At 39.0% G+C, this 27,180-nt stretch overlaps 1 pseudogene; it reads left to right on the top strand.

Annotated features, from left to right (window-relative positions):
- LOC148004669 (large ribosomal subunit protein eL42-like) overlaps positions 1 to 26,764 on the top strand; it is a 70,108-nt pseudogene extending 43,344 nt beyond the window's left edge.
- Positions 26,765 to 27,180: the final 416 nt, after the last annotated feature.

Genomic DNA, 27,180 nt, shown 5'->3' with positions numbered 1-27,180 from the left:
ACATTCTTGAGATTATAATTCAGTTAAAACATTTCCCCCTTCCCTTCAAATTCTCCCATTTATTTGTGTTTTCAAATTCACGGCCTCTTTTTTTCACTGATCATTATTGCATGGACATTTGCTTACTATTTTAATTGACGATTGAGAGATTTTGGGAGAGGGGACAGTCATTATCTTCAGGAGTGTACCCACTGCTGAGCCTACCAGGCCCCATTAGATACGCCTGTCCCCCCAAGTTTGGAGAAGTCCAAAGATTTTCAGATACTCTCTTTTTGTTTTCCCTGGTTAAACTCATCGGATCCTAAAATACAACATGTAGGAATGTGAGAAAGGCATTCTTAGGAAAGGGTGGAGGAATGAACAGGGATGGGGGGCAGGAAGTCAAGAGAGGATCAGAGCGAGAGTAACCAGTGTGCACCATATGCATGTATGAAATTGTTAAAGAGAAAAATTAAATTAAAAACGTACAACAGGTTTCTGTTTTGTAACATATTCAATCTCCTGGTGTCAGTTGGCTGTGATTGGTTGTGTTTTCCTGTGCATGTGCATGTATACCTTTTATTTCAAAGGTTTACGAATGTGTGTGGGAAGCAGATAAAGTTCCCTAGGCTTTGTTACCTCAGGTAATGCTTGAAGCAGAATTGCTAGAGTAAGGCACGTTTGGTAGGCATCCTGATGGCATTGACGTCCCCTTTATGATCCGTAATGAATTCGGGACAACAACAGGCAGTCAGTGACTTGGAATTCCTGTCTCTGTTAGATGGAAACTCACTCCTTTACTGAAATGCTGTATTAACTTGGTTTTCCTTTTTCAAGGGTAAACAAGAATTAACTGTTCACAGAGTCAGGCTAAGATTGCAGGAGGGCTATTGTGAAGTTATCATTAGCCCAGCACACTAGCGTGCATACACACACACACACACACACACACACACACACACACACACACACACACACACACACACTGTTCCATTGCTTTCTAAGAAGGTTGAAAGGAAAACTGTGTAATTGTTGAATGCTGGAGTTACATGGTTGAATACTTGGCCGTGTGTCTTACACTTTCACAAAGTAGGAGGTTCTGTTGATTTATAATCCTTTTTTATCAAGTGTACATTTAATGATAATTAATTTGCTCTCTGCTCATCTTTAGCTAGATCCCACAGGTGTTTATATGTTGTAGTTTTATTTTGCTTTCATTTAGCTCAAAATATATTCAAATTGCCTGTGGAAATTTGTTTTTGCTCAATGGATTATTTTGCAATGTATTGTTTGGTTCCCGCATATTTGGAGAATATGTTCTCTTGCTGTAGTCAGGAAACATGCTTTGTTATTTTGTGTGACTTTTTTGTGTTTGTGGTCTAACATGTGCTATATTGTGGTACTGTCAGCAGGATACAATGTTGAAAAGTGAATTAAGAAAAGGCACATTCTCTGTGTTATATTTTAGATTTTTTGCCTTTTCCTGATTGCCTGTCTATTTTCCTCTCAGTTTTTGAGGGGAAGAAAGGTTGATGACTCTGAGTATAATTATGATCAAATCTATTTACTTCTATTGTTTTACTAATTCTTGTATTTATATGTTTTGGTTAAACATACATACAATTATTCTCATTTGTTTTATTGTTGAATTGAATTTTTAATAGTCACAAATGGTTTCTTTTTGCCTCCAGTTTTATCTATTTCTTCTGATACATTTATTAACTAGTGTGAACATAGCTACCCAGCTTTCTAACTTTACATAACGTATCTTCCCCCCAGAAAACATTCATACTATATTTAACATACCTGACTGTATATGGTTACTGTAGTTAAATATTTTTGTTAGTCAGGCCTGTATCCCACTTTTAATATTTAAGCCATTTATATTTATTGTAATTACTAACAGGTTGGATTTCAATGGCCTAGTTTTTTCCCTGTCTGTACCTTCTGGTTTTTCGTTTTTTTTTTCTTCTCTCTAGTACCTCTTTCTGCCTCCTCTGTATGATGTGAATCATTTAGTCTTGTAGTTTATTGATTACTTTTGGGCTCTGCCTCACTATAGTAAAGTCCTTTGTGACTATCTGTTTTAGTTTATAGTATATATACTTGATGTTACTTTTTGTGTGTGTTTATGTAGGGTATGGTGGTAATGATGGTGGGATGCTGGCTTGTGGGGAGGGAAAGCAGAAGCATGTGTGTATATGGTGTACCAGTGAAGTCTGCAGTTACACGTGTCCATCCAAGTGCCTTTGAAGGTATGGGTATGGCATCGATCATCTTTATCCCATCCCCCCCACCTATTTCTTTAGATGTCTCACTGAACCGAACATTTACATCTGGGTTAGACTGACTGAATCTCTCAGGATCAGCTGTCTCCCCTGGCCCTACACACTGTTGGAGCTGCAGACATGCACATCTACCGTTCACTTTTTGTGTTGGTGCTAGGTATTTAAGCTGAGGTCCCCATTCTTGCAGAGTAAGCATTCTTACAAACTGAAACATGTTTCCAAGCCCTACATTTGACTTTGGTAGTCTAGTTAGTCTCCTCTGTCTAACTCCATACAGTTTGAATATTCATTGTCTAAAATGCTTGGGACATTTTAGAATGTGGAGCTGATGGATTTTGGAAATTTTGCAGACTGGTGTTAGAAACTTTGCAATTAAATGAATGTATTTTTTTTAAAGTTTGAGAAAATAATATATTCCATCATCATCAACATCATTACCACCACCAAACTTAGGATTCTCAGACCTCAACTTTGGGATTAGAGTTATTATGGGATCACATAATGCATCATCATGAACATCTGTGGCATCATGATCTTCTGGTGACAATCCCTGGCCACTTTTGCTTACCTGACAATGTCTTTATTTTACTTCATTTCTGAAATACATTATCTCTGCTGAAGTGTAATCCTTCAGTATTATGTTTTATTTTCTCCAGGCCTCTGTGATTTATTGTATCTTTTCAAAGCTGTTCTCTCTGTTTTTCAAATGGATGATTGTTACAATTTCTTCCTGTTTCTTCAGCTCATTGACAGTTTTTTTTTTTTCTGTCTCTTCTCAGTCTGCTGAGGAAGTTCACTGTGTGTTAAATTTACAACATTGGTTGTGGTTTTCTGGGTTGTTTTTCTGACACTGTTTTAAACTGTTGGATTGAGATTCAGATGTAGAGGAAGAACAAGATGGCCTTTGTTCTGAAGGCCTTTACTTTTCAGTTAATTACAAGAACATATATATATATATATACTATGTAGATATAATATACGTGTATATATGTATATAATTGCAAGAATACATACGTATATTATGTATGCACACACACATATATAATCTACATATATATATATATATATATATATATATATATATATATATATACCTTGCTGTAACTTTTGCTTTAAGACCCTTGTTAGTTATAATGAAGTCATCTTGGGATTAACTTTTGTGTGTTGCTTTCTTTGTGAATTGTTGAGTTTTCTTGCTTTTTTATTTGTTGAATAGTTTGGATTATATCCTGGAATTTTTGAATTCTAGTTGAGACTCTGAATCTTGTTAAAAACCCATGTGAGATAAATACCCCATATCCCCAACCTTTTCCTCCCTGTAATCAAACCAATTAGGCTCATGGTACCTCCTGGGGTAGTTTGCCTGGTGTCAGTTCTGGTTTAACTCTTTGCTATTTTAGGTCCGTTTCATTTTCCACTGGGATCTACTTGGGTTCGGGGGGGTAATGTTTTTTGTTTTTTGTTTTTTTCTCAACTACTTCTGCCTCATTTTTTTCTTATTTCTTTCAATTTTCTTATTTTTTAAATTCACTTTACATCCCGATTGCTGCCCAGGGATCGCTGCCCTGGATTTCTGCCCTGCACCCCACCTCAACCCCTCCTATAATCTCTCCCACACTCCCCGTTTTTGATGGAAGCGTTTGTTAGGTGTCTTTGTGTCTGTAATACAAGTTCAGGCAGTGGTAACACTGGACCCTAGATGGTGTCATACACAGTTCTCTCTGTGTGTTCCCCCAGTACATTCTGACTTACAGGGCACCACTTGTCTGCTTTCTGTAAGGCAAAAGGCCAGAGATTCAGGTGAGCCTCTTGCTGTTGGAGCACAGGGGCAGAAAAGCTGCCAGACAGAAACGCTGGTGCCCTCACCTTCCTCACCCTTCTTCGGTTCACTTTCCTGATTCCATTGGTTCAGAGATGTGATTTTCTTGGATTTTAAATGCCTCTGTCACAGCTATAGCAGTGACACAGCATTGTGAGGTAAAGTGACCTCGGAGCAAGTCTGAGAGAGCGCAGGTGAGGGAGCAGGGGGGCGGGGGCACGATGGGGGGAGTGCATCTGTCTCTAAGTTCAGTTTCCAGATCTTCCAGGCAGAAAGAAAATATGGGTTTTCTCTACTCAATATGTTCCTCTGGGACTTGGGCCACCAATGGGTTGAAGCAGGAACATGAAAGAGTGAAGGGAAAAAAACAAAATCTAGGAAGGGACTCATTTCATCCATTGTACTGTACGTTTTTATTTCAGGAGCCCAAAGCAATGCTTTTGGAATCAAAGAATATTTTATTTACCACCAACAAAATGTGGAACATTTGGAAAATACAAAAGTATAAGACAACCTTCTCCTATTTTCATAACTGTTCACACTAGCACTTTTATGTATATCTAAATCATTTTATGTGTAAGTGTACTGGCTGGTTTTGTGTGTCAACTTGACACAAGCTGGAGTTATCACAGAAAAGGAGCCTCAGTTGTGGAAATGCCCTCATGAGACCCAGCTGTAAGGCATTTTCTCAACTAATGGTCAAGGCGGGACCCAGCCCATTGTGGGTGGTGCCATCCCTGGGCTGGTGGTCTTGGGTTCTGTAAGAGACCAAGCTGAGCAAGCCAGGAGAAACAAGCCAGTAAGTAACATCCCTCCATGACCTCTGAATTAGCTCCTGTTTCCTGACCTGCTTGAGTTCCAGTCCTGACTTCCTTTGGTGATGAACAGCAATGTGGAAGTGTAAGCTGAATAAACCCTTTCCTCCCCAACCTGCTTCTTGGTCATGATGTTTGTCAGGAATAGAAACCCTGACTAAGACAGTAAGAAATTATTCTATAGTGCTATTGTGCCACAGGAAAAAAATCATATTTTGCCTTTTTACTTAGGAATATTTTGTTGCTATTAGAATTATGCTTATAATGACTTTATAATAACCTATGAAGTTCATTGGAAAAATCCATGTTGACTATTCAGTTATTTTCCTTTTGTTGGATGTTTCTTTTAAAAATTGCTGCCTTAGAGTCTTCAGGATAAAAATCTTTGCATGTAAACATGCCCATGACTTTTAGATTATTCTTGGGGCTGTTTGTATAGACGTGAAGTTACTATGCCACAGGACATGAATGTTTTTAAGGGATCTGTTCTATAATTGTAAATTGTGTAATATTCAATTACCAACACGGTATGCCGCTAACAGTGGGTAAGAAGGGGGTAATTACTGCCATACATCTTTTACAACTCAGAGTTCTGTCTGCTCCAGTGAACCCCACGAACCCAATCAGGATTCTAGGCACTGTGTGGAACACTCAACTCTGAACTTGGTCTTTGTGTACCGTATAAAGTCTGTGCTGCCTCTCACCTTCTCTCTCGGGTGAGAGATGACCTGGGGTGGCAATGATGTGTTCAAAAGGTTATTCTGTAGCAACCAGGAAATCGGCAAGCACAATGATCCACATGCCATTCCTTCCACAAAAGCAGTCAGTTCTTTACAGCCATAAGAGTCAACTTTCTTGGTATCCAGGGAGGCCTTTGACTACCAGATTTTTCTGTCTGTGAGGTTCTTACCTCTCTGCATCCAAATTTCTGGTTTAATCACATTAAACTGCTTAGTATGCTCTTTCTCAGTCCACATCTTTGCTCCCAACCCTCTTCCCTTCTCCTCTCCTCTCCCCCCACACCACATAATCCCCAGTGCTTACAAAATTACAAGCATGTGCTCACAGTCTGCAAAGTATCAGTCTTCCTTTGAGTGTTCAGAGCCTGATCACATCTTTATTGTACTTGTCCACTCACCACAATACTACATTGTTTCAGCTGCATTCAAATGAATTGCTTTTAGGGAGCTTTTGTCTTCTATAGATTATCAATTCTGTAAGTAAAAGATAACCGTTTTATTTTCTATCTCAAAGACCCAGCACAGTTTCTGATGCAAGTTAGAGATGTAAGAAGCTTTGGTTAGTTGAATGGATGAATAGCTCAGAACTCTCCTTGATTCTGGTAATTCCTAATGCGTCCATGCCTTAGGGGAATAGCCTGCTTACACAGTGATGTTTCTGCAGTGTATCTGTTACTGGAGATGGTGGCCAGAGATGCTTGAGTAATTCTTTGTGTGTGGCTGTAGTGAACTATTTTGCATTTACAGAGTTCAGATGAACTCAGATTTGGGTAGCTTGAACCTACATTTCTGCCTCTGGAATCAGATAACTGAATGTAGCTCTCTGTATACTTTGTGTTGGCTAATAACTCTATGCTACCAGTGTGGTCTCATCCCTTGCTTTTCTAGACTACTTTCCATTTTCTGTTTGCTGTTCTTTGAAGTTCTATATTTTGTGTCTGAAAACTTCAATATGTACAACTGAAATAGCAATTAGTTAGCTCAAGAAATCTGAGAATCATTTGGCTTTGCTCTCGAGAAAGGGAACAGATTGATAAGTGTAAAATATGTAAGTGGCTATTTGAGAAGGGACATTTGAGGCAATAAAATTGTTGAGCTATAAAATGTTGCTTATGCTTTTTTCTCTCTTGAATACACTGGGGAGAAATATGATACATCAAAATTCAGTTAAATACATACTTTAGTGATTTCCAAGAAGTATCCAGTTTAAGGTAAACAAACCATGAAATAAAATGCAGACCCATAGATAAGGCAGGAATAAAGCAAGGCAAAATACAACTTTTTATCACACTGTAAGTTTTTGAATGGGTCTTTTCCATTCATGTGACCTGAAAGTTTAAGTGAAATATCTCTTCATTCGTTGACCCCTTTCTAGTCTTGATTTTCATAATCATTCTAGAAGCTCCAATCCAAGATGAGCATCTTTCTTCTTGTTTCTACAAAGATTTGTGGGGATTTGGGATTAATTTTAGATGTTATAGATTCCTTAGAATCTGATTCTAATCTTGGTCATGCTGTCTTTGGACTTTAAGTGACCGTGAATTGATAGCCCACAACAGTAGTTCAAACCAAGTAGATAGAGGGCTCGGAGCCCAATACCCTGTATTTCCTTCCACTCCCAAATGGTGGCCTTGTGATTTTCATCCTCTAGCTACTGTGTTCTATATTATATATTCAAAAAAATTTTTAAGTGTAAGAATTTAAACAGCTCCATGATTGGTGGGTAGGGAACTGGATTTCATAGTGTAAGGCGAGATGTTACATGATAAGTGGGACTGTAAGATATTGAAAACACAGATACGGCATCCTGGTTCAGCATGGATGACTTCTTAGAGGCAATAGGAATTTCAGATGCTAATTATAGCGAGGCACATTGGTGGGCGTGGTGAAAAACACTTCTGCACTTTCTGATACGGATATTTAGCTTTAGTACCGAGTTTCCAAATATGTTGTTAACTATCACCAAAAAAACACTCTGCCCTTTCTGATTTTGAGATGGCATCTACAGTATCTGGAACCTCCAGATAACTTTTTTGGAATTTGGGATCATATCCTAGAGGTATCGTCATACAGGGCACCTAGCTTTCTTCTTTTCCTCTCTGTGACAGATCAGTGGGAATAGAATTGCCTTGAGTATTTGGCAAGAGCAATTGCTACGAGTACTATATTAAGATCCATGGTATTAAGGTGAGGCAACATGCGGTCCAGATAACTCTGGCTATTGACAGGTTGTTACTTAAATTACGCACTGGCAGAAAAGGGAACACTGGTCAGCGGTTCTTGAAAGAGCGGGAAAGTGTCGTCTCTGCAGAAATGATAAGGCATGCTGTTTCCCCCTTTTGGAACTGGTCCTAGGAGTTGTGTACAGTTTGTTTTCTCCTAGCTGGTGAATGGCACTCTGTAGCACTTGAGCAAATTGGGGTGAGTCTCTTGGATGCAGTTCCTTGATTATCACTGATTAACTGCAAATGTCATTTTGGCTGCACACTCTCCTTTCAACCGTCCTTATCCAATAGGACTCACATCGGGAGCATGGATCTCGGTTGTGAAATAGATTCTTCAAATATATTTTGGAGAGGGATACACTTAATTAATATAATCTGTTAATTTCTGGGGATAGTTGTGGGTGGGGAGGCTTGAGATCCAGAATATCTGGATTCCAATCTAGGCTCTATGTAATCTTGATAAATTCTTCCACTTCTTAGTGGTTCATTTTTCCTTCTTTAACATAGGGAAGAATTAATTATTTGCTCTGAGAATCAAACTGCTACAGATGCTCCTTGGCTTATGATGGGGTATATGCTGATAAATTCAGTTTAAGTTAAAAATATCACGAGATGAAAATGCATAGAATATACTTAAGTAATGAATTATAATAACTTAATGGCACAGCACCATCCCGACAGATATGTCTAGGAACAGCTACGACAGTGGCCCATCAGAAGAGCTTGAGCATATTTAGAACACAGGGAGATGTTTCTGCATTTTTGTTTGTAATAAAATTGCGTGGTTCTCCAGAATGTACAGATGACAGGGCTGTGCCACGGTGTCAAAAGGTTGAGCATGCCCGTGAGGGATCAGTTATTTTCTCTCATGTTCTCTGGGCTGATGGGGGCTTCCTACACATGTCAGCATCATATGGGAGCATCCTGCTGACTATTGCTAACACATGAAGGGTCAAAATTCAAAACAGGGAATGTATTTTGAGTACGTATTTCTTTCTCATTATTGTAAAGGCCCCATATCCCAGTATCTATTAAGGTGGCATTAAAAAGTGCTCAAGGAATTCTAGAAATCTAAAACATGAACCAGTTCCGAGTTCTGTGGCATCAAAGACAATGACAAACACAGATGTGATCAAGGTCTGTGTAGCCATTGAGGAGTCATTGGCTGTGGCCGCTGTGTATATAAATCAAAGAAATCCTGGCTAATAACATTTTCTATTCACTTCTCACCTATGTTTTCTTTCAATCCATATGCCCAGGAACAGGTTTTCCCTGCTGAAATATTTCACTTGCTTGTAACAGTTAATAATCACATATGTTCATTAAAATGACACTGGCTTTTTTATGGTCTGGCCGTTGCCTGTGGTAGCCCTTCTGAGTCTCCAGCTTATTTGATAAGTAAATATGTTTGGTAGAGTAGTCTTCATTTTTCTTTTTGCTTTCTTTTTGGGGATGCATTTATTTACTTGACATACCTACCTGGAGAACCTTTCTTTCTTTTCCTTTACTTGCTTTAGTTCTGTGTACCAAGTCCCTCTCTTTATTAATACCATAGTTTCAGCATACTTTTTGTCCTATTATTATTCCTCTGTTTCATTTCTTAGCAACTGGAGGATGATTCCCTTTTACCTGTGAAAAGAAGGAATTAAATTAAGTTAAATTTCTGTTAGGTCTTTTTCGGCTTCACACACCAATAGTTAGTGCATCTGAGTCTCAAGGATAATCATCTCCTTGGATGTATTATGAAGCATTAAAAGTAACAATAAAGACAATTTAATTTCATTATGTGAATTATTTTTAATGCTTGATATTAAACCCAGTGTTTGGGAATGCTGGGCTGGGCTGGGCTGTGGCTCAAACACTAAGCCATACCCTCCCCATTTGGTGATATTTAACTGTGAATTCTGGCCCTATAAAAGTTCTTTCTTGTCTCTCACTTAGAGTCTTTTCTGAGTGTCTTGATATATATGGTTTCTAAATGTATCATAAACTTTGAATGCCAGTGTGACTCATGATGTAAGTTGCTTAAACTAAAAGGAACTTTTTATTTTGAACTCCCCTCAGGGATGCTTACAAACCAACCTCTGGTTGACCCGAGCAAGTCAAATGTCAATGAGCCATGCACTACCCATCCCATAATAGATAGCAAAAATGTGCCTTAAGAAGAAAATTGTTCAGCAAGGTGGAAAACACTGAGTAGCAGCTCCTTCAGAAAATGTTGGCAAGAGGTTATTTTGGAGGCATAATGGAGTCTTGTTCTTCTTACATGAAATACAGTACTTAGAAATGCATTTTTCAGATACTTTACTCTTAAATATTGATATAATTATGCTCTTCGTGGTGGACTCTGAGGGCCTGGAATTTGATGCATGTCTTTTCTTCATCTGAATGCACTCAGCTTGCTCTCTGTGATAGTTTACTTCCATTTATCCTCCCCCCTTTGTTTCTCCTTTCATCCATGTTGCTGAGTTGGGAGATTATAAACGGGTTCTAGAGTGTTTTCTTGTTCTCAATGCTCACTAGATGCCTATCCTGTGCTAGGCCGAGGGTTTCCCAATGCTCAATGACTTTAAGGCAGAGATAATTTCACTCGTAAGTGACACTCATAAGGTGTCACTTTCTGTACAATGGGCTAAGTGGAGTGGAAAAGCTTTCTCTCTCTCTCTGTCTCTCTCTCTCTCTGTCTCTCTGTCTCTCTCTCACTGTGTGTGTGTGTGTGTGTGTGTGTGTGTGTGTGTGTGTGTGTGTGTGTGTGTGTTTCTGTGAGGACTCTTGGGTAGTTCTGAATAAGCTAGATGTAACAAAGCAGGATTTAAACTGAGGAAGTGGTTGGGCACAAGCTTAACAGGGAAACCACTCCTAAAGGGGACACCTTTATTTGATTATGCAAAACTGCAGGTTACCATCTATACTACCTTGCAGGTATATACCAAAAGATCCCTAAGCCAACAAGTCAAAGAGATAGCAGCACCATTTACTGCTGTACTACACTACTTATTACAGTTCATTGTAGATGTCTACCGATCAACTAATAGATAGAGAAAATGTGGTACATAAACACAGTAGAATTATGTTTGGCTTAAAAAAAAACGAAATCATGACATTTTCAGGAAGACAGATTTTGAGGTCATTATGTTAAGAGAAATAAGCCAGACCAAGAAGCAGATACGCAAATCTATGGAGAGAGCAGTAGACTCCTTATCCTGAAGGAAGCAGGGACCAGCTAGATGGAGGAGGGCATGAGAGCACAGGGTGATGGGCGGATGAGCGAAAACAAAGTATAATGGCATGTATGTATGCAAACGCCATAATGAACCCATTGCTTTGTATGCTAATAAAAATAAATGCAGTAAGAATTAAAAGAGTGTGCATGCAACATTACAAGATACAGTCAATTTGTTGGCAGCATTCCTAAAAATAATAAAAGTCACAGTTGTAGAACTGCACAGTAGAAAATGATACAACAATAACGTACAACCAGGATACATGGGAAAGAGAATTTCCAGGGTAAAACAGTAAAACGTTTCCCATTGATGACTAAGGCGGGGAGGGAAAGAGTAGGAATGTGATAACCATGGCAACATAGGTACATGTTAAAGGATTACGGAGTGTGCCGATACAATGTTGCATTAATGTTTAGCATTAACCTGAAAAAGATCTGAAGAGGAACTTGGATTCAGGGAGATTCTAGTTTGGGGATTATTGTGAAGACTTTGGATGTGGGATCTAAACTGGAGCGAAGATTGTAACAGCGGTTGCCAATGGATACAGCTCAAATGCAGTGGCTGACAGGGACGGTGGATGCTGAATTGAGTGCTTGTGACTTTACTTTTTAGACTCTGATGTGGCTTGTTCATGCTGGGTACATTTTTCTTTGTTCACCTAGGTGTTTCTGAAAGATAAGCGATCATATAAGCAAGTGGGATATTTGCTGATGCCGAAGCTGTTTTCTGACATAACAATCACTCGGGGACATTTTAAAGCTTGTGCTAGAACAGCATTGGTAACATATTGAACTGTTTCAAGGTCAAAAGGAAGGTGGCAGAGTGGAGTTGGAGTGACTCCAGGAAAAGGGTTCTACTTTTTTTTTTCTCTTCAGAATTAAAAAATTCCTTTTCACTTATAAAGGTCATTGTGATTTCTTTAAACCTCTCTCCAAATCCATTTGGCCATACTTGGGTGCTCTGTTAGCATCTGCGTGCTGAAGCTTTGCACAGCAGTGGAAATTTTCAGCATGATCATAACGTCTGCTTTGACCTTTGTTGCTCCCGAGAGCTGCTTTCCCTGTCGTCTGTAGCCTGCCCTTTGCCCCTGCCTTTCCATCATTCTTTCTGTGTTCCCCTCTGCAATAACTTGGAGGCTGCTGAGAATTCAGTCCCATGCACGGTGCCACTCAAACTTGGCCATACCTCAAGGGGCTACCACACTGTTTGATTTCTGTGCAGACTGTTCACCCTTTCAGATCCAGCTGCTGGCTTGTTTAGGCTCATGCTTTGGGAGCACCCTTCAGTGTTTACTCTTCCAGTGTGTGCGTCACAATCCAAATTAAGTGAATAGAGCAGAATTGGATCATGTAGTCGGAAGAAAGCAGAACTAGTGATCCTTAAACACATAAATAATGTCAGGTATAGCGTTGCCCACTAGAGTTATCTCATTCTCTCTTTATACTAGGCCTAGGAGTTAAGTAATGGTGCTGTCTTCATTTTAACATAAAGCAATAGAAAATTTAATTTAAAAAAAAGTCTTTTGCCTGAGGTCACATAACACCTTGTTCAAGTTCACAAAGATGGCAAGACCCAGAGCCTACACTTGGAGCCATCGCTGCATAATCAAGGAAGTTAGTGTCTTAGTGTTTTGGTGCTGTGGAGAGATACCATGACCACATAAATTCTTGTGAATTTAAATGTTTAGTTGGGACTGGCTTATAGTTTGAGATGTTTAGTTCGTTATTGTCATGGTGCGGAAACATGGCGTGTGCCGGCAGACATGGTGTCTGGGAAGGAGCTGAGAGTTCTACATATGAATCTACTTGCAGGCAACAGGCAGGGCTTGAGCTTCTGGGACATCGAACCCCACCTCCACAGTGGCACAGTTTTCCAACAAAGCCACACCCACTCCAACAAAGCCACACCCACTCCAACAAAGCCACACCCACTCCACCAAGGCCATAACCTTGTAACAGTGCCATTCCCTATGGACCAAGTATTTAAACATACGAGTCTATGGGGGCCATTCCTATTCAAACTACCACATTTAGCCTCAGACACTGGGATGGCTATACCGAGCTTGTTTTGGGAAACAATCACCAGTTGCCGTGAAGGCAGTGATACTTGTATAGTTTCTAACTTAGATGTCCAAACGCGAAGTCTCTGTATTTAGCTACATAATTCACTCACATTATTTGGTTAACACTTCCTTCGAGTATTTCGGTAGTGATTGATATCGTGTACATTTTCCACCAGTATTTTTTTTAAATCACCATTTAAGTGCTATCACGTAGAGGAGGCAGCTTGGCTCCTTCCACTTTATAAGCGGTAGCTAGAGCTCCTAAATATACTGAAGCAAAAAGTTCCCAAATACGCACTGGAGTGTGAGCAGGGACATGGCTGTAATATTCCTATGGGAAGTGTTCCTAAGAATGAAATGTGACAGGGACTGATTGCAAAGCAGCCATTTGGTTTGGAAGACAATACGGAAATGGAAGAGGAGAAATGCTTATCTCCTTCTTTGTAGAGACCATAGCCTTTGGGTTTTTCTACTTCACTCTGTGGTTCTGCAAATGGCACTTGATGACAGGCATTATCTCATGGGAAGGCGCCGTGTGCTCTCTGTCTCCTAACCAGCTGTGTTTCTTACTGAATATTTGTCCTCTATGGAACAGTACAAAGCACAATGGGTAAGGCAGACAATTTAATGTATAGCATCCTCTTTATGGATTACCTATGGCTGTGCTGTGAGGTAGGCACAGGAAGCTCGCCTCCTCATTCAGTAGGTGAGGAAATGGAGATTCTGAGAGGGCTAATTCACTTGCGCAGTGTTGCGCGAAGTAAGTGATAAACCTCACCGGAAGTGAGGTTCTTTGTGTCCTAACCCAGGGACATTTCTGCTCCATTGTGCTCTTTGTAGTACCCAGGAAGGTTCTATGTGCCCGTGGCAGCAGCCCAGCAGCCCACGGCTTCCACGGCCTGCAAATATTTTGAGATATTTCAGTTCCCCCTCACCATTCTTGGTGACTTGGGATTTGAGGACCTCAAATTCTTATCCATAAATCCCTCACTCTGTGTTCTCCAGCTTTCACATATAAGATTAGTTTCAACTTGAACGTCACTGACATTGGGATTTTTTTTTTTTATTGTGGGAGGCTGTGCATTTTAGAATGTTAACTAAGATCACTAGCCCCGTTCACTAGATTTCAAGTGTATTCTTCCTCCCACTCTAGGTCACCAACAATGCCTGCAGGTTTGCCAAGTGTGGTACACAAAATTATCCTCGTTGAGAACCACTGGTGTAAGGCTTTCGTTGTTGTCTCTCTGCCTTCATCTACTGATTGACTTTCTGATTTCATTCTTTCTCACTGCCATTCATTCTCATAGCTCAGGTTTTTGCCCCCTGGTACTGAAAAACAAAATTCATCTTCTGAAGTTGAAGTATTTACTAAAATGCCCTAGGCCTGTGTAAATGTTTAGAATCAGAGCTGCTTTTGAAGTTCTCAGTGACTTGGAAGCAGCACGGTAATCTTTGGGAAGGCAAAGACTTGCTTTTGCTCTTCTTGGTCATGGTGAAGGAAGAGTAGGATTTTTGTAATGATCATGAGGCAAATGACATTTGTCTTTATGATTGCTCTTTTGTTATTAGTTCCTCATCCTCGGATGGATCTCTCAATGCTCCCCCTCCAAAGCTTCCAAATCACTCCTTCTTTACACGTCTATAACCCTGAACATTTCCCCTTCGGTTCTTCTAATCAAGTCCCATAAGAGTTACTTCACAGTTAATGCTTAGAAGGTCGTGCAATCAATTTAATGTATTTGAAACTGGAAATGCTTTATAGGATTGGCTAATATCTTCCTTTTAGCATTTGTATTTTGCTAAAGGAATACGTTTCTTGGATTGTGCTGAAGTAAAATGAAGACTTTTTAGCAGATGGGTGAGATAGTTTTAGATGCAAGTCTTCCTTACACATCTTAAGTCGTGTCTCCCAGACAACCACTTTATTTAGTGACAAGCAAAATGCATTTCAAGAGTTTTGAAATAGAGTTCTCTCTGTGTTCCTGTCATCCACACAGCTCTACAGTTGGATACGCTAATCTCTTCTAGTTATACAAAGTTTGTTATAGGTTGTTGATGTTGCTTTCTTTTTCAATATTAGCAGTGTAACACTAGATAAAGAAGTAAAAAAAAAAGAGAGTAGTACATTGATGTAAGCTGATAGGGAATGGAAACTCAGTTTCAAAATTGTATGTAGAAATTACATATAAATTACAAATGAGGCATTGTAGTATATGGTGGAGAGTTCTGGTAGTTGGAAAGAATTTATTCTGAAAGTAGGAATAATTTTGTACAAGATAAAATAGTTGAAAAATATGTGTCAAAGAATTGGATATTATAAAGAAGATTATTCAGGGAAAGGTTTGTGAAGCTATAGAAAGACATTTCTAACGTTGGATCTAAGGAAAATTTGTGATGTATGAATGTGAGTTTCACTTGCATGCTCTCTTTCAAGCCCAATATTCTGTTATGAGAAGACATTCTTAGAATATTTATTTTATAACATCCCAGCCGTACAGTCTAAAAACTACAATTAATTGTATGAAAATATTTTAAATGACAAACTCATTTTTAAATATAGCTGAAGCATTATAAGTCATAAGCCTGTGGATATGAGCATTGAGGAGAGAAAAAAGAACTCTGTCCAGTTCTGGTCTAAAGTGACTCATAGTCTATGTAGCTGGTTTTTTTTTTTTCTCCACTCATGATTTTCACTGTAATGAGCTCTGGGGAGGGAAGTCACCCCCTCCCCCAGTATTATATTCTAAGTATCGATGCTTCCTTATCTTTACAGTTTAGGAGCTCAGTTTTCTCTTTTGATGCTTCCAAATTCTGCACTGGATAATATTTAGGGACACATGAACAGAGTCAATGCAGATGCAATAAAATAAAAGGCCCTTAATCAGACAAAGAATGTACCATTTGAATTATTCTTTAATGAGCGTTTTAGAAAGTATCCATAGTACACAAGGCATTTTGAGCTGTGCTAGTGTTAAAATGAAACCCGAGGCAAACATACAATCAAACAAACATAACAGCAGCCATTTTCAAATTATAGTTTGTAGAAGCATGATTAGAATGGAGCCAACACACAATACTACAGGCACACTAATTCAGAATACAAATGACACGTGAGGACTCTTGACTCTTTCCACATTTCCAAGAGAGGTCAGCAGCAGAGGAGGCTACTCTGAATAGACGGTTGGATGAAGCCATCCCTTAACTCTTCCATTTGGAGGGACATCTCAGAATTCCCCTGAATTCGTCTTCTGAGTCTGTGAACAGATTCTTGGAGGATCACGTTCCATTTAAGCTTTCCTAGAAGACTGACTCTAGTTCCACGATGTATTTAAGAAGTCTTGAAAAATTCCCCTGGAGGTATTCTAGTCCTTGCATCTCCTGTAAAGGGTCATGTTGACATCTGTGCAGCTTCTGTTTAAATGGCAGGTCTTCTACATGCCCCTGAGCCAGCCATGCACACTTGCTTCTGTCGGGTTACCACACCCAGCTTTCCACCCTTATCCTAGTAGTAAAATGCATACGTGCAAATGAGATTTGATTCGCATCACTGTTACTTTGGACACTTGGGTTTCCTCTCTCAGGTTCTGTTTGTATGTTTCTAACTTAAGAATAGTTAAATGGTTAAGGTTCCAAGTGGACCAAAGCAGTGGGGTCCTTAGTTATAGGTCGTTTTGCAACTTCCCTATTTTCTTTTGCCATTAGAATTTGTTTCTATTGCTTGTGGAATGGATATATTTTCACATCGACATGGATAGCCTTCTAAGATTGAGATACTCCAGTTTCTTGACTTCAAAGGCCATGGTAGATTCTTTGATTTACCTATGGCACCATAGGTAAAGAGAATTAACCTGGAGGAAAGATTGATGCAATATCACTGCTTGAGCTGATACAGGCATGGGCCTTGAGTCCTAGCTGTCATTTATTACAACCTCGTTATTCTCAACAGGATGTTCAGTAAAACACAACCAAGAGAAGAGAGATACAGTCCCAAGTCAGAGGTACAGTGGGCAACTTAAAGTAGGTAGTATTTCTGTATGAAATTAAAAGTGAAGATGAGAGATAGTTTCTGCTTGGAAAAATACAAGATTGAGTTAAGAATAAAACATGAAGTCCAGAAGGAAGATTATTTATAAATGACACAGTAGGACTGAATTTACCATCCGCCACAGTACTTGACTCATCTGTATTCATTAAAGGAAAAAATGCTCACATCTCTTTTAGCATCAAAGAGGCAACTCAAATATAAAGAAAGGGCGGTAGTTCTTCTCTTGCATCATCTTTAGGTCTGTCAGAGTTGTTAATTATGATTGCAGAACTTCTTTGATTGCAGAAGTATTATGAATAAGGAAAGCTTGGCAGTGTCTTGCAATCCCCAGGTTAAATCTGCCTGCTAGCATTCATAGCCTTGGCTTTGCTATATGAAGCAAAAACCCAGTTAGGGAGGGGTAATGAATACTGTCCTGCCCAGTTGGTCATTGTGAAGACTCATCCAATTTTATGTCTTTTTCAACTAAGTTTGTCAGTTTCTCTGATTTAGAAAAATAATGGCAATGTAACCATTTTTAGAAAGGAAAAAGGCAATGTACTTAGGGTTAGGGTGCTGGATACCCTATTTACATTAAGTTTGGGTGTTTCCAGAATGGTTATGAAAAATGTTTAAAATTCTGGATTAGAAATGTGGGAATTTCCCTTTGAGCTAAACAGCCTTTAAAAAGTCACAATTATATAATTCACAAAACCTACTTAGATCAGACCACTGGGACATGGCCTCTGTCACAGCACTGTGTACATAATGGGCTTGTATTCTCTGTTTTTTTCTTCCATTACTCTTTTTCAGAATCCCAAACTTTTCATTCCTTAAAGAATAATAGCTTCATCTGATTCAGTCTAATGGGTGCCACTTCTGAGAAAAGCATCTTTTATCTTCTGGTTGAATTTTAGTTTTGTTTCTAACCTTACTCACACAGTTAAAGAAAAATTAATCTCAGCGAAATCCTTACCTTCCCCAAAGTACTAGATTATAAAAGTCATGATCAGACTACATTGTATGGGTTTCAAAACAGTGATACTTAGACTTAAAAGTGAAATAGGAATCATTGAACACTAATGCAGAATGGCAAGTCTTTCTCAGGACTCTGTGCTGGAAACATCTGGAACGTGACTAATGTTTTGGGAAACATGACTGATGAGCAAGAGTTTAACAGGAGTTGAAAATTATTTTATATGGAAGTGAATGAGTAATATCTTTAAATAGAGTCTATAAGTTCCCAAGCAACAGTTGAAAGAAGAATGCCGAATGCTACTTTTCTAATTACTAAGGGATGTACCGTGCATGATGTGATGAATTGGTGTTGAGAATGAAGAAAAAAAGGTTCCTGAGTGGTGTCCCAGAAGGATTGCAAATTCTGTAAACAGCAAAATCAGAGTTCATTTCCATTGTGTTGCCAGGACTTTTGAGGCCTTGGTAAAATGGGAGATGTTTTTCATTTGTCAGTGAAGTGGTCAATACATCAATGCTTTAATTGTGTGCCACATAGCTCCTTATTATGAAACGCTATGGTGTAAGAGTTTCGTAGAAAATCCCTGAGGCTCTTAGATTTGATTCTTAATTTATTTCTCATGATTTTGGTTTATGCGTGTCTGTGAATTTATGGTGGTGTTTACCAAAAACACATGTCAGAGGACAACTTTGGGATAGTTTTCCTTCAACCATCTGAGTGACTGTCTGGGCTAGAATTTTAGGTCATTAAGTGTGGCAGCAGGGATCCTTACCTGCTGAGCCGTCTTGCTGGCTTGATGTGACTGTTTTAGAATATGCCGCTGGAGTGAGTCTGTGCAAAGGTGTCTACTGGCTATGTGAAGATGTTGTAGCAAATAACAAACTACAGTACAATACACTGCGTTTAAGCAGAAGTAGTCAGCAGTGCCCTGAGGTGTGGACATGTGAAAAGCCAGGGGAACTGTGAAAAGGAAGTTAAATTTGATGACTTAGGAAAGCCATAAAGAAAACTCATTGTCAGAGACGTTATTGGACAAAATATACTTTAAAAAAATAAATTCACTTTCATCAGCTGAGAATATGGATCAAATTAAGGGCTTGCTTACATTAAAGTGTCGAGAGCAAGAGGGAATTTTGTTATTTCTGAGAAAGCGTTTAGAAATACATGGAAGGTGTTTCTTGATTCAGCACATTTTCCCCCTCTTTGTTTCTTACAATGATATTTTACAGTGTGTTCTTTGGAGCATCTCTATTCTTTCTCTCCGCTTTTGTCTAGCGCTAGAATAAAATAAAAAATTTAGGGCTATATAATGCTGTCAGGCCCATAATGAAATCTAGCTTTATTTATGTGTGCCTAGAGGGCTCAGAGCAGTCTGGGTTTCTAACTGTGGTGTTAAACATTGCTTGACACTCCTTCCCTTGAATCCTTTGAAAAGAGCTGATTTTTTTTTCTTGCATTCATGCAAAAGCGTCCTCTGAGAATAGTGAAAGAGGAAAGCAGTTTGCTCATACGTGGATTATTTTACAATATAACCTGTGATATTGTGGGAGAGGATACAGCTATTGGGAAGTAATGTGGATCTGATTTCTATGGAGGAAAAGCTGGTGCTGTGCAGTTATTAAAGGCTTAGAAATTACTGTCGAACTTGGGTAGCCTCTGAGCTTTAGTAATGTCAACGTGGGACCAGAGGGTTACATGGATTGAATCACAGTAGCATAAATGAACATGGGTTTTGTGTCTTAGTTGTTATATGTAAGCTATTTTATTTTAAATGTGTTATCTATCTATCTATCTATCTATCTATCTATCTATCTATCTATCTATCTATCTATCTATCTATCTATGATCTATCTATCTACTATCTATCATCTGTGTTATTTATCTATCTGTTATCAATTTATCGATCTATCTATCTACCTACATACCTACTTACCTACCTACCTACATACCACTTATCTATGATGATTGGCAAGATAATTTTATGGGCACTATGACTGGAAATAACTGAAATACTTTCCTTAGAGTCTGGTATTTTGTTTTCATAGGGTTATGATTGTAATAAGATATTGTTATAATCCTATGGGAATTGGCTAAGGTACTTGACACAATAACAATGTCCACACTGGACATGAAGGATACAAAATAGGAATGGCAAGGTCTAGGGGGCCAGAAGGGACACAGAGATTTTGTGTTCAAAATTGCCAAGTGATCCAGAATGGTTGCCACTTGGGAGTTGCTCAGAGAGAGCACATATGAAGCACCACCTTGAACTTGTTTCAAAGCTATACTGTAAACAGGTTATGAGGTTGTAGTATGCACATTAAAGTTTGACAACCACTGATCTACGGTTTCTGAGATGGACTGGAGGGGTAATGGGAGAAAAGAAATTAGCACATCAAATACGGTGAACTCTGAGCCTAGACGGTACAGTTAAATCAGAGTAAATAGGGTCAAGAGAAGACAGATGAGTTTTAGTGTGAGTGTTGGGAATGTGTTGGCTAAGAGGAAGAGTCACTGTTGTATTCAATGATTTGACACAGTTAGAGTCACCATTGTTGGCTTGGCAGTTGGAGTGATCATGGATAACCTTGTATATGATTATGGGTGGGACAGGCACTAGCTGATTATAAAAATCTGGCAGCTATTAAATTATGGAATTGCTCAGAGGCTTGGGATTTCAATGGGAGTGGAACATGTGAGCTGGGTCAAGCCTGGGGGAGACGAATGTTGTTGCCTGGAGGTCAAAACCAACCAAAAATTGCCTCCAGAGAAGAGGCAATTTACTAGGGAGGTTTTGATACATCTGCTTACCTGTGTTTATCCCCCAAGTCCGCTGAGTGGTGGGTGAGCGAGTGCCGTATCCAGAGCCAAGTGGTCCGGGACTGCCCTCAGAGGTGAAGTTGGAAACCTCATTCAAAGGAGATTTGAGAAGCAGTTCAAAACACATTCTGCTGGAAAAACACCAGTAATCATTTCTTAAATTAAAATTAAAAATAGTTTCACTATTGATAACAATTTTAATTTAATTTTTGTTACTTTTCCTTAAACACAGAAATGCAGTTAGTGTATTAGAAGTCAAAAGACTGTACAGTAAATATATAAACCGTTCTACACTCTGGTATGAAGTATTTAGCAGGCTCCATCTCTTGGCACACATTTCTTTCCACTCTTGTCATCTTTTCTTTCCAGCTGGTAACCATATTATGGCTTTTTATATAGCTTTCCATATCTTAACAATAAAAGATTAGTCATTTGATACCTTCAGAAGAGAACAGTTTTAGTCACAAATATACCTAATATAAAATGTATTAGGTCTTTTCAGACTTTACTAAAGACCCAAGTTCTTTGAACTTGTTAGCATTGTAGGCTGGGAACGATGATATGGGTCACAGTATATTTTGGTCCCTGCCAATTATGCCTGTGAGATCAGAAGTATCTGGGAAATATATTTTTAGTGGTGGTGCAGCATTTAGCCGTGGCAGTCTTCATCCTACACTCTGTGGCTTAACTTGGCAAATAGGAGAAGGAACATAAACCACAAAGTGCTGTATGGGTCTTAGGATATAATGAAGTCATGCATTACAGTAAAGGGTGGTGGTGGTGGTGGTGGTGGTGGTGGTGGGATCGACCTTTCCATTGCTCAAGTCTTTGCACTTCAGTGCATCATCTACACTTGACTATTTGTCTATTTTTAGCCTGCTTAAGTTGCATTAAGCTCTCCCACCTCTAAGCTTCAGACTTAAGTGTCTTGTCTTCATGCATGTTCAGGGGCTGTATGTTGGGTGCCAATTGGAATATACGGCAATGCCATGCTCTCTAGCTCTCTTATACGTGTTGGTGGCTAATGCTGGATTCTCACGTTCATTGGCGTTTTTCTGAGCTCACATTGTGGGTTGTGATACTTCAGCTCAGTGATCAAGCTCATTCAGTTGCGTGGGGAACATGAATCTGGATTGAGAAGTAAATGTAGGGAGTGGGGAGGCACTGTTAATACATCTCAGACCAACCTGGAAAGTTGGCGCTTGAAGCAGTTATTGTAAAGAGGCACTTGATGATTATGCAACTGGTGAGGGCAAGAGACACAAGATAGAATATGACACCCAAAGCTCCTGAATCAGCAGCATTGGTGTGTGGATGACTAGAACACCTTCTGTTTAAGTCAGTAGTTCTTAGCTTGCGGGTGGTGACCCCTTTGGGGAGCACATATCAGATATCCTGCGTATTAGACATTTATATTACAATTCATAGCAGTAGCAAAATTACTTTTATGAGGTAGCAACAAAATGACTTCAAGGTTGGTGTCACTACAACATGAAGAGCTAGATTAAGAGACTATTGCCCTTCTTTTGTTCTGAGCTGAGAGCACTCCTAAGACCCGACAGACATTCTGCAAGAAATGTGGGAAGCACCAACCCCACAAAGTGGCACAGTACAGAAAGGGCAAGGATTCTTTGATGCCCAGGGAAAGTGGCGTTATGACAGGAAACAGACTGGCTATGGCAGGCAGACTAAGCCCATTTTCTGCCAAAAGGCTAAAACTACAAAGATTGTGCTGAGACTGGAGTGTGTTGAGCCCAACTGCAGATCTAAGAGGATGTTGGCTATTAAGAGATGCTAGCATTTTGAACTGGGAGGTGACAAGAAGAGAAAGAGCCAAGTGATCCAGAGAGAGAGAGAGAGAGAGAGAGAGAGAGAGAGAGAGAGAGAGAGAGAGAGAGAGAGAGAGAGAGAGAGAGAAACAGAGATCATTGACTTAGGAAGGTTGAGAACCACTGGTCTGAAGTAGATGTTTCAAGGTGGAAATCAATCACCAGAGTATAACCATCTGCAGTAAGAGGTTTTGCAGACATGAGTTACTTTTGTTCCCACTTAAATTACAACAGGTATTAGGGTGAGGGTATATCTGAAAATATAGACGCAAATGAGCATGTTTATTTCTTTGTTTCCATTTTGCATTCTAAAATGGGACCACTATTATGTTTAGCTCCTGGTAGCTATCTTTATAGAAAGGTTCTCATTTGAATCCCTGCTACAAAAAAAAAATGGCTGTTTTATTTATTTTTATTTATTTGTTTTTTGTTTTGTTTTTTACCTTCCCTCTTTTAAAAAAAAGTGAATGTGTGTTGCTTTTTTTTAATGGTTCGCTTGGTGTGGAAAATGCCTGTTCATTTGAGGTATTTCTTCTCTCTCTGTTTCTTCTTTTAACTTTTCTTGGCCCAGCAGTCTGTGTACGGTGCAGGTATGGATCAGTCTCCTTAGGCCTTGGGGATGGAACTCCTGGCTTGAATCAATCTCAGCTGTACACTTATTCTGGACCCAGGAAGCGGAGATGAGAGCTATCCTCTGAGTAATCAGAATTTTCTATTGTTTCTTTCTTTCAAAAAAAAAAAAAAAACCAGACCAACAACCACAAAAGCATTTCCTGAATTATCTCTACTAAGATTGATTTTTGTTTCTGCTGTTCATATATTATTGAAAAGTAATCCAATTATTACTTAAAGATGGGTTATTAACATTACCTACAGTTTTTTTTTTCAAGAGGAAAAAAAGCATTGTAATTTGCTGTTCAAGTAACCATTGGGAGATGATACTGCTTATCAAATAATGCCTACTATGTTGCATTAAATATTTACAGATGATAAATGGTTTAAATGCATGTGTCGTCTTAGTAACTAATTACTTTTGTTTGTATGTACTCAGTCCTTTAGGATCAGTTAGTGAGTATGTACTTGTCCCAGTAGAAATTCAGGGCATTCCATTCTCGAGAAAGAGAACGCTTTTGTTTTTTATCTGTGAATCCACAGAAGGTGTTTTGGGGATGAGTCTCTGTAGCAAGAGTTCAATGAAAGTTGAAACTTTTATTCATCAGGCCTTCCTAACTCTCCATTTAGTGAATTTCTCCTTTCACTCACACTCAGAGCATGAAGGTAATTTACTAGAAATTTACATATAACTATTCATGGAACTACATTTCTTTTAAAACCCTGTCAAACTGATAAAAACTCCGTAATAAAAATTATGTAGTAAAGGGTGATAATTATTCATGGGATGATGCAGAGTAATGAAATGGCAAAATTAACAGTGTTCAGTAAAAAAAAGAGGAACATTGTTAATGGGAGATCTATTTTTTTAGGGAGAATAGCAATTAAGGTTCCCTTTAAAAATTCTTCCTTGACACTGGCCCTTAATTAATATTACTGACTAAAAGCCCTAGGTGTAATAATCAATTAGCAAGCCAGGCCAAAATAACTTCACCCCAGGACACATATAAAGAACGAGTGTGTGTGTGTGTATGTCTGTGCATGTGTGTAAATATGTGCACAGTTTTTGTGTACATGTTTGTATGTGTGTACATGTGTGTATCCATGTGTGCATGTGTATGTGTGCATTTGTTTGTGTATGCTTATGTCTGTGCATGTATATACATATATGTGCAATTTTTGTGTACATGTTTATGTGTGTGCATGTGTGTGTGTATTTATGTCTGTGCATGTGTGTATATATATGCATTTTTGTGTACACATGTTTGTGTATATGTGTACGTGCACGTGTATGTGCTTCAGGGGTGTTAGGGTCTTTGCTCCTTAGGATGCTCTGTCTTTTGTTTTTATGTTTCTCTCTCCTTTGTCTGAAGACATTGGACTCTCTGAACCAGCGCTCTAAGTGACAGCCACTGGCAGTAAGGAGGCTGCACACTCTATAATTGAACCCTGTCAGCTCTACCCATTAAGGCTGTAGTGTATATGCCAGCTCATTAATCCAAAGCCAATTTCTTCTTTGCTATTTCCTTTTTAAATATATTATGGCACTGTTTCAAGTCCTGATCCCCTCATTGTAGACTTTGGAGATCAGGAATAGAGACTAATTGGTATTGTTGCACCCATCTTGAGGGATAACCCTTTTAATAAAAGCCATGTTCATATCTGCAAGCTAGCATCATTGTGCCGTGATTTCACATTGTTTGTGCTTCTAGGGTAGTTATTTGTAGTCAGATGTGTGTGTGTGTGTGTGTGTGTGTGTGTGTGTGTGTGTGTGCCTGTGTACACGTGTTCAGACCCACCACCCCAGATTCTCTCAGTTTTATGATACAAAGGTATGTTTTTATGGTTATGGGATTATTTCATATGTATATTTATAATTTTCCCTTATGATATAGCGATGATATCTCAGAACTAGAAGGTAACGGATCACTAAATGGAACTGTTAACGTGCCTCATTTGCCCATTGAAAGTGGAACAGGCCTTTGTGTCACTTTATACGCAAGGAGTGAGCCTTTCTGGGAAATCACATCTACTTTTTCAGATATTTAAGTGTTTTCATATCAACATTAAAATTATAATAAATTAATACCGGTGTGTTTTAATCTGATTTACTATTTCTTTCTCCTGTATAACGCATTCCAGTTTTATCTTTGTTTTCTTCATTTTTGGCTTGTGTGTAAGATCCTCCTCCATGCTCAAATTCTGTTGACAGTACAAGCAGAGAGATGACTTAATTATGATCTACCTGGTAAAACCTTTCTAAAATTATTATGTGCAACTTCGCTTAGAGCCTTTTCATCTCGTCGTGTTGGATATGCTTTTTTTCCCAACGTCCAAAAATCTAATTAAATGAAATCTCTTTTGAATAACATTGAATCAGTAATCTTATTGAGGCTTAATCTTTTACTGTGCCTTCTAAGTAGGAATCAAAGCAAATATACTTGGCTTTAGCAGGGAAGGCAGTTCAACTCAAAAAAAGGTATCCTTTAACAGAAATGCAAAACTGTAAGCCAAGGTTCAGTCTGTAGACAGAACATAAGGCACAGGGATGTGGGGGTAAGGATGGAGGGGATCCATTAACATGATTCAGTGACCCTGAGAACTTCCCAGTTCTGACCAGAGTTACACTGATCAGCATTACCATAACTCCCCGGGAAGCTTTGTTTACAGCTGCAAGGTCCAAATACCTTTAAAAGTGAGCGGGAGTTCTTGACACTCTTTGTAATGATACCTTGTTGGCTAGGCTAACCAGAGTCTGCAACTTCCTGGAGTTGACTTTGAGTAAAGCCAAAACAGCAATAAAGTTGGCAGGAAAGCATGTGTTAATGATAGCTTTTTTTGAGGGTGAAATTATAGTTTTTAGCTTTTGGCATGTCTTTGGTGTTTGGTTGAAGATGGAAGTTATGTGAATTGCCAGTTAACATGTAGTTCAGAGAATGAAAATCATGTATGGCCCAGGGATCACTTGTCTGGTTGTGTCTATAACCCATATACTACACAGATTGGTGCCTGGTTCAGAACTGCTCGGCATTAATTAATATAACATGGGAGCGAAGACAGCAGACATTTTTAACCTACATATTTGTTTTTTGTTTTTCCTGGGCTATGTGGCTGTATAGCAGAAGGCCAAAGAAGGCTGTTCTAGAAAAAGAAACAACTAAACTCTGCTTTTACTGCCAGAAAAAATGAAGGGAAACATGTATGAACCATTGTCTACGAAGTGGCCTTGAAAGTTCCCTCAGCCCCCAGACTCTAAGTTCACTTTGTAATCAGATATGAACATTCTTTTTTTGGTGTGGGGAGAGGTCTAAACCATACATTTTTTTTTCTTATAAAGTTTGTTTAACTCAATGTTGCCAGTTAAAACTAAAAATTTTATAAATATATAAAATTATGATGTCCATCTCTAAACAGGATAGCGTATATCATTATATCTCTTTAAAATTTTTTTCTTTTATTTTACTGGATATTTTCTTAATTTACATTTCAAATTTTATCCCTTTTCCCGGTTTCCCCTCCAGAAACCCCGTATCCCATCCCCCTATCCTCTGCTTCTATGAGGGTGCTCCCCCTCCCACCCATTCCCTCCCACCTCCTGCCCTGGCATTCCCCTACACTGGGGGGGGGGTCCAGCCTTGGCAGGACCAAGAGCCTCTCCTCTCATTGATGTCCAACAAGGTCATCCCCTGCTACATAGACAGCCAGAGCCATGGGTCTGTCATGTGTACATCTTTCTAAATTTTTTTTTAGAAAACAAAGTTAAGATA

This window comes from Rattus norvegicus, chromosome 7, assembly GCF_021556685.1.
Source record: "Rattus norvegicus strain SHRSP/BbbUtx chromosome 7, alternate assembly SHRSP_T2T, whole genome shotgun sequence".
Lineage (NCBI taxonomy): Eukaryota > Metazoa > Chordata > Mammalia > Rodentia > Muridae > Rattus > Rattus norvegicus.
This window is presented reverse-complemented; position numbering and strand designations above follow the sequence as displayed.